Raw genomic sequence first — 9,505 nt, forward strand, 5'->3', positions numbered from 1 at the left:
ACTCCAGCCATCATCCCCAGCTTTGTTAGTTGGAGTAATCAAAATATCCAGCGGTTCGGAATAAACTTGAATTACATCAGTCTCGAGTTCTTCGGTAGGTGCTAAGTCTTCATGTAGGTTTAAACATATAACTTCTAGTTCAGGAAGACTTCCAACCTCTTCTTCATCTTCATCAACTAAGACAGGTATTTCTTGCGTTTCTCCAACAAATGCAGGAATGGATGTGGTATTATCCTTCACAACCTTCAACGTTGCAATCTGTTCGTCTATTTGATTCGATCGTCGGACCATAGCCTCAGTTCTCAACCTGCTCTCTTGTGCCACCTCCTTCATAAAATTCATGATTTCATCAAGTTTAGAATTTTGGTGTTTAACTTGACAATCATTTTGACTTTGGTGCGGCTGATCTGAACTCCCTTGGTAATTACCATGATTACACCATTGATTTTGCATATTAAAATCATCGTATGTTGACTCAGAGTAGTCATGGTAACGACCATTATAATCTTCTTGGTATCTTGAGAAGGGCACCACCTCGGATTCGTACTCATCATAATCCAAATTTTGCTCATACCTTTGGTTGACATTTGACTGATAGTGTCCCTGATATGAAGGTGCCTTGTACCCAGACATCAATGTTTCTTTCCAAAACACTGGATCTGTCCAAAACACTAGGCAATCTTCATCTGTGTGAATTTTCCCACAACAAGGGCATGACTGATGAGCTCTATCCATGATCCAAAGGTTTCACTTCCTGCACAAACAAACTAAAATACCCGCGTAGAAACTAACATATAAAAAAACTAAAAACTACAAGAAATATTTTTGGATTTTTGGTTTTTTCTATTTTTTTTAAGAAAAACAACGTACTAAACACTAAGCGCACCGACTCCCCGGCAACGACGCCATTTTGATCGTGTCGTAAGGTCGATCAAAAAATAAAGTAAAGTGTCCTATTCACCTTTTACTAGTAAATGGTAAGTAGGGTGTCGAATCCACGGGGAATCAGTGGAAAGTATGAAAGTTCGTTGCTTTAATTACCATCTACGTCTAAACTAATTGCTTTTTGCAGTTTTTAGAATGACTGTGAAAACAAAATAAAATAGAGTTGTAAACTATTGTGATAAAAGGGACTAATCTCCGGGTTTCAGGTTATGCAGAAAATCGGTTTACTTAGTTACTACCAATTGGAAATCACATGGACATGATTTGAAAACTTGTTTTGATAAATAATTAACGGACAATATATTTGATTGCAATGATCCACGATCGAAACCGAAAGATTGATGCAAATGAATAGTAGTCCAATTAATTACCAATTTTAGATTTCGTAAACATAATCCAGTTCAATGATTAAAGGTTTAAAACAATGACATCCTAGAATCTAATCCCGGTTGTTGATGAACAAACCAAATAATTGATGAACAAGAATGATTACGATAATCAAATATTGTTTAATCAAAACAAAAACAATAGGAATGACTAACCAAATGTTTAACCGAATCCTAATCCAAAAAAAAAATTGTAACATACGCAAACCCAATGTTCAAGCATAAACCCTATTCCCGGAGACAGTCACGGGAAATCTAGCCGCTCATGACGCTTGTACGATCTTCCGAAGCTTGGTAGAATGTTGAAGGCATGATTGACTTGGTGGTTTGCGAGATATCTGTGATAGTGAATGATCTTGGACGATGAGTTTAGAGCTCCCCAAAAATTATGTTCTACGGCTGCCCCCCCCCCCTTATCGATCATATCGAGGTATGTCAAATATTAGGGTTAAACCCTTTTAAGATCCCCCCATGCATAAGCACGTGCTGCCCATATGATATAATATTCCAACCGTAAGTCTCATGTTGAAACCGTAAGCCACATGTTCATGTTTCTGTTCACAGTTTTGGTGATACCATGCAAACAGCCTCCAAAAGCCACGTGACTAGCTGCCAATTTCTCCCCAAAGTGTGCATGCTTGTTGGCTTGGTTAATTGTAGGAATGATTATTATGATGATGTTAATTATGAGAGCCACAAGATCGATGTTTGCTGCCCAAAGTCAACCAACCCCTTTTTTACTTGCACCAATGATCGATGATGATGATGTATTATATTGATGATATATTGCCATGACATATGATGAAGAAATTAATTGAATAACCCTCCAACAATCTGCCAACCCTCACGTTTTTCATATATTATGTGTGAATGGATGGATTTATTATATGGTCCAATCCAAAACAATCCCTCCTCATCTGTGTGTATCTCTTTGATAATCATCCGCGCTTATTCCGTTTCATTACTAATCTCTCTACTTCGTCATATTACGCGTTTCATCTGTAAAATCATAAATACCCGTAGTTATCATACTCACGACGCGTAATCACTTAAAACACAATAAAATACGTAATTTAGCACATTTAACGCTCGTTCTTTGCACTCTCCATCAGTGAGGAGAGTCCTTCTCTAGAATGATCGGAACATGGGTTTTAATATTCGAAACCGTGAGGGCTGGATGAAGTTTCTGGTCCATGGTTGAAAGGAGGGAAGAAGAGACAAGGGTAGCAGGGAGTGAACGAAGAGAAAGAGAATCGGCGGGCAGAAAAGAAAGAGGCAGCAGACAACTGATTTAGGGTTGCAGGACCGAGATAGAGGGTGATACCATGAAGGAATATTGTTTTTCTCATCCGAATACAATAGATACAATCGACATATATATATAGGACCCAACTGAATCTCTTATTTCGGTGGAGATATACATAATAAACCTGTACAATAATTTCCTATAATACGAAGATATACAATGATTCTATTAATAATTAATAATTAATTTTTAGTTGTTTGTTAAGTTATTTAGTATTATGGGAAGAGGTATAATATCATTGTGTGTAATGAGTAAAAAACCATCTTCTTCAAATAAGCTTATTCAAATAAGCTAAAAAACCGTGTTCCCATAAGCTTCTTGGAATTAGCTTATATAAGCTAATAAGCATAAGCTTAAAAAGCTAAACCAAACACCCATTAGTGCTTATTTTGTAAAAATAAGCTAAAAAAGCTATAAGCTTAGATAAAAAAGCTAGACCAAACACCCCCAACGTTCAACAGCAATGGGTCGTGGGTCGGGTTGGAAGTTGGAACAACACTCTAAAATTTAGCCCACATTGCACCGGCATCGAAAACACGATATTGCCATCAAATGGAAACGTATTATATTATACGTGGATTTGTTTCTGAACAAATTTTACGTCAAAATGTAAACCAATTAAAAACAAACATACAAAAATAAAACATATTATATTGACCCGACTCGTTTCCGAAAAAAATTACATCGAAAACTAAGTCAGCTTGAATTAATACCGACATGTACATAAAATTAAGCACGTAAGAAAATAGTGTTTTTATTAAGTTAAACGATGAATATATGTGGTAAACTTGAAACTTTAGAAGCTAAGGGGGTGTTTGTTTTTTGCAAGAAGTACTTCCTGACCTCTTATGTCTGCGTCACGCATACCTTTGGGTCTGCAGCGTGTTTGTTTTTTGGAAGAGATTTCACTAAAAAAGCTCTTCTAGAGCTCTTCCTCGCGCAGATCTGGACCAACCTCTTCAAAACATCTCTCTCTTTCAAAACATCTTCAGCTCTTCAAACCTCAAAACCCTAGCACCCATCTCACTTCTCCAGTCGTTCACCCTTCACCAGCCGTTCAACCTTCTCCGATCGACACCCATCTCAGCAGGTCAACCTTCTCCGATCGACACCCATCTCCAGCCAGTCAACCTTCTCCAGCCGACACCATCTCAGGCGACATCGTCATCAACAGCAGCTTAGTCTACTGCACTGGAGGAAGATGAGCTCTTGAAAAGAAACACCGGTTGCGTTTATTTTCTTGCTTCTCCATTAACCTGCAAAAAGGTACCTTTTTGTTATTTAATTTCATTTCATGCTAGTGGTAGCTAAATTATGGGTTTTTGCTCGTTCTGTCTATTGCTTCAGATCTTTGATGCTTCTAATCGAAATTGGTTTATTAATTTGGGGATCTTGAAATTACTGTATCTGGTTTGATTTTTTTTTATTATTTGGATATTGGGTTGAGCTGATTAAAAATATTGTATAATTTGTGGTATATGTCATACTAGATGTATAACTTGCAGAAATTAAAAAACAAACAGTCTTCTTCTTGCAGACCGCAGCAGTTTGGTCCACCTCTTCAGCTGCAGATGTGGCCTGCAGACTGCAACGTTTTAACTCTGAAGAAACAAACAACACCTAAGTAGTGCAAATGACATTTTACGAAGTTTTTAATAAATTAGGGATGTTTAAGTGGAAATACTAAAAGTTGAGGGGCCAAAACTGATGGGAGAATTCCCCACCTACATTGTTTCTAGTATTATTATATATCTATATATACTTAAAAATTTAGTTATATCAACTTTTTTACAACCTTTATTATGAGTCTCTTAAATACATTTGTGTCTTTATAAAGCATTTCATAAGGATACCTGCAAAAAGTAAGTAATTACAATTTATAGTGCTTAGAGTACAACACTTGATTACCTTGATAAGGGGTATAATTGTCCTTCTCCAATTAATAAAGAAAAAAGGAAATGATTTATTAATCGTGTTTCTCATTCGAGGACCGTAAACCCAACTAATAAAGAACATAAATGATTTTAGATTACATTAAAGCATTTAATTAAATTAGTGAATATCCAATATACAGTGATCCGTCCATTTGAATTCTTACTACAACTAACCAATATGTTTTATTAGTGAATGAATATAAAGTCTTCCTTCTATTTGAATTCTTACTGCAAGTAACTAATATGTTTTAATTAGATAAAGGAACAACTCACCAATATTTAAACCACATTAATTCAGATACTCCGAACAGTCATCATCGCATGAAACCGTTACCATTTATTGAAGAAACTTTAATGGCCATGATTGGATTAGCCAACTAAACATTTCTTAAAGACCTGAAATGAGCCACAAATGTTGGATCACTACTTCATTTCTCCCTCTCGCACTCTCTCTTCCCTCATACCGTACCCGGATTCAACAACACCATTGTCATCGTACGGCGGCAACACGTCTTTTGTTATCATGAATCGAACTTTGAGTGTTTCATACAGTTGTGCACCACCACCCACCAACCGTAACCTAATTCAACAACACGGCCGTCACTTTTTCATACGCGACAGAGGTAAGTCACCAACTTCAGTTCCTTTATTTTCTTTTATAGATGAATCCAACTTTGAGTATTTCATACAGTTAGTGCATTATATGATTTTAAATTAGGATCATTTCATCTATTACTTTATAGATGATGAGATATATAAAAAAGACAATCTCGAAATAGAAAATAAAAAGAAAATCTTAAAAGGTAAAATTCATCATCTAAATAATAATAAAGAACAAAAAAATATGAACTTTCAGATGAGAAATAATAAAGAACAAAAAAATATAAACTTTCAGATGACAAAAAAACACAAAACTGAAAATTCATCATAAATACTCCCGTTCAAAAACAAAAACAATAAGCGGATACAATATGGGAACCGATTTAATACCTTGAAACCAAAAATATTATTACAGTATAAGATCATAAAAATAGAGTGAATATTATTTAACTTAAAATTATTAGAAACTTAAAGTCATTAAAAACTTTGAATTATTCAAAGTGTAATTGATTAGTATATGATAAATCAAACATATATGTTTTTTAATGTGAATTAGATATCATATTTTAGGTAATAAGAATTTCAGGTTGTAACCATGTAAGATTTTAAACGAGCATATTCAAAATTCAGAGAACATGATGACGCTGAATATAAAATGAGTGTAGGTTTAAGATCAATGATTAACCCTTGAACATGCTTCCATAAACTTCACAATTTCAAGAAAACCCATTTCAAAAATCACACTCTCTCTCCCTTAAACAATCTCGGCCGAACACCCCCTAATACACTATCACTTTCATTTTCAAATCTAAATCTTGAAGAATCATGTCAACATGAGAAAGTAGTAAGGGCAAAATGGTCAAAATCATTTTTTTTGTTATTGTATGACAAGAAGCAACCCCCCCTGATTTTTGTACGAACATAACCTTTATAATACTCTAATATTTTTTATTTAAAAAATGCATCATAATGTTTAATAATTGCAAAATTTTTAAGTAAAAAGGAATAACATGAGAGAATGCGTCTACATAAAGGTTATATTATCATATATATCGTCTTATGAATTATTCATAACCATCTAAGCATCTTAAGTATCATGATAGAGGAGCTTCGCTTAGGTTACACCATCTTACTATCATATGAATTATTGATAAACATTTACTCAAATAGCACATAGGTTTACATTATGCCTTTTGACTTATCCATGTCATCTAATAACAATAATAATACTGTTAATAATTATAACATAAGAGACAATCATAATAATTGTATATGTTACCTAATTTACTATGTGTTCTTAACCATATTTTAAAAATACTCAATAGTTAATGTTACTTAGTGATATATTGTTATACATGTTCCTTACAGTATGTATGGTTTCTAATTTAACATGACATTAAATTATATTCTAACCATACATCAATTAAAGGACATTGATTCCAGACCCTAACTACATATTTACCTTCATAAATACAGCTTTAATGATGTTTTTAATTCTACTTTACTATATTAATGTGGCTATAATTGTTATGTCCCTTTGTATGCAAACCCCTAACTTCTCAGTTTCACTCTAATAAAAGTAAGTGACTTATCATTCCCCATAACAATCATCATTTAATTTTGTGTTAATTAATCTTGTCCATTCCAAAAGATCATCTAATGGCTTTATAAATCTTTGTCCATATTGCAGCCCATGCCCACCTTCTCTCCAACAACCTATAACCGCTCTGTCTACATGTGTGGCCATGGCAAGGAACGATTCTGTTGCTGGGTATTCAGAAAAATGGACAACACTAGAAGCCATCTTGACCCACGGTAGAAGAAACAAGCATCACATGGTATGCCCCCTACAAACTACATTGTATATATAGAATATTCATTTTAGATTATGTATCTTTATCGAAATCGAAGAGTAAAGGACAATATATCTCTATCTCTACACATAATATTATCGAGGACGCATGACACGATTCCAACCTTCGTAATTTGTTATCTCGACCGTCTCTTTTATAAAATTATAATGTTAAAGAAATATATACTTTTAAATTTAATATTAACTTAACTATATATGCTAAATATTTAATTATGGATAATTATAATATGATTACCCAAATGAGTTTATATATTTTTTATTTTGATCTTAAGTTAATTAATTTAATTGTGTTAAAAGGATACTTGAAGGATTATTTACAAAGGTAACCCAATAACCAAAAACGCATTTAGTGGGATCTTGGTTCTAGATTTTCTATCATACATTTTGGGTTAGACAGCAAGATTGCCACTAAATAAATATGGATGTTTTTTATTAGTTAAGACTCAAAAAGAACCATATGTACACTATATATATACATTCATCCTTTTATGGTATTATTATAAATCAAGAAATGACTTCGTGACAGGTTGATTGTTATTACATATGATCATACAATTTTCATATGCATGTATGAGTTGATTGTTATATGAAGGCACAAGCTTATTTTTTAATAGTTTTCTTTTCGTTATTTCACTGCAGTCAGTTGGCTGGTGATGGGATTAGGGATGACGGTGGCATGCGTTAGCTAAAGTTTGGTATGTGTTATCCAATAAGATAGGAAGGCGTGCGAGAGTTTATGCGTTTTTCCTTTTTCTGTTTCATGTTTTTTTTTTCCTTGGAAGACATCTTTTTTTCACTTCTTTTTGGCCGGCAAGTTTTGCCAAGGAAACAACTTATGGTTGTTGGTGCAGTTGTCTGTCGACTACATCTTCGTTCGAGTCTTAGGGTAGGGCAGATCGTATTGTGTATGAAATACGAGAAATAGGAAAATTGTATAGGTTTGAGTTTCTTGGATCGCTTATAGAACCATTAGGATAGTGGACCGCTCGAACGGCATGTATGCTGGACCGCTCGAATGACAGGTTAATGGGCCGCTTATGTGACAATATGTGGACCGCTCGAGTGGCATGTGTTTGGGTCGCTTATTGGACCATGTCATATAAGCGATCCCAAATACCTATATATAGGAGATTATATGAGCGATCCAGGTGTGTGTTTTTCAAGGTGTAACGGCGAAGCCCTGCCCGTTTGTCTCCAAGAACTTGTAATTTGACAGTTAATCAATAAACGAGACATTAAATAGTGAAATCAAGCTTTACGAAGACTAATTCAATGAATTTCGCCTCTGAATTAGTCTAAGCGCTCTTCTGAACGACTCGTTAGGATGTCAAACGATCCTACAAGTGGTATCAGAGCTCAGGAGGAAGAGTTCTTACTGTTTAGCTCGATTTTCGCTTGATATTCTCACTTCTACACCTTCTTTTCTAATTCGGGAAGATTTCACGGTCGGAATTTGCTCAAATTTTCACAGACTGTGCGCAATAGTACTTAGACAAACCCTGGAAAGTTTCGTGCCAAAATTCGAAGAAAAAGTGGGTCAAAATGATGTTCGAATCGTGTTCGCTTTTCTGAACTAGTCTGGACCGCTTGAAATTTCACATCTTTGGACCGCTCATTCGGTCGATTGGAACCGCTTATTCGAACATAGCTTGAACCGCTCGAACGAACAGTTCTTGAATCGCTCATCCGGATAAGTTGTGGATCGCTCGATCGAACAGTTTTGGACCGCTCATTTGAACGATTGATTAGAACCGCTCATACGGTCGATTTTGGATCGCTTATCTAAACATTATTTGGACCGCTTCAAGGACAGTTGTTAGTTCGCTTTTGTGGTTATTTGTCTGGACCGCTCATCTGATCAATAGTTGGTTCGCTTATTAGTCAACTAGCACGTGTTGGATTTGTGAAAAAAAATGACGATGGTATTTGATGAACAAGAAAACATTAAGCTAGAGGATTTTAATAATTGGTATATGAGAAATATGGATACCGATTATAGAAATGTAAATTCGGACACTTGGGCTAAAAGTTTTGAATTATTCATATGCCAAAAGGAGGAAACGTTGAAAGAGATAGAAAATCGGTTTAAAATCTTAACGGACAATATGTGGTATAGGGGTATTAGGATGTCAAATGATGAATATCTATCAAAATTGACAACTGCTTTACCTGCGAAATGGGATGAGTTTATGGTTGAACTAAAACAGAAAGATTTCTTTCCAGAACTTTTTCCACATCAGTTCTTTAATGAAGTTAGAGCAGAGTGGTATAAGGAAGAAAAGAAAAGGAGGGAATTTTTGTCTGAGATGGAAAAGAATTTAGATAGATTGGAGCTGGATGTACTCATTGAAGTTGATAGAAGAGTTTGTGGTTTTCTTGCAACAAAGAGTACTCTGAAATATGATATCAAGAGGAAATGTTATATTGATGATAATATGAATCCTTTTGATTTTGTTAAACT

Source organism: Helianthus annuus, chromosome 6 (assembly GCF_002127325.2).
Source record: "Helianthus annuus cultivar XRQ/B chromosome 6, HanXRQr2.0-SUNRISE, whole genome shotgun sequence".
Taxonomy (NCBI): domain Eukaryota; kingdom Viridiplantae; phylum Streptophyta; class Magnoliopsida; order Asterales; family Asteraceae; genus Helianthus; species Helianthus annuus.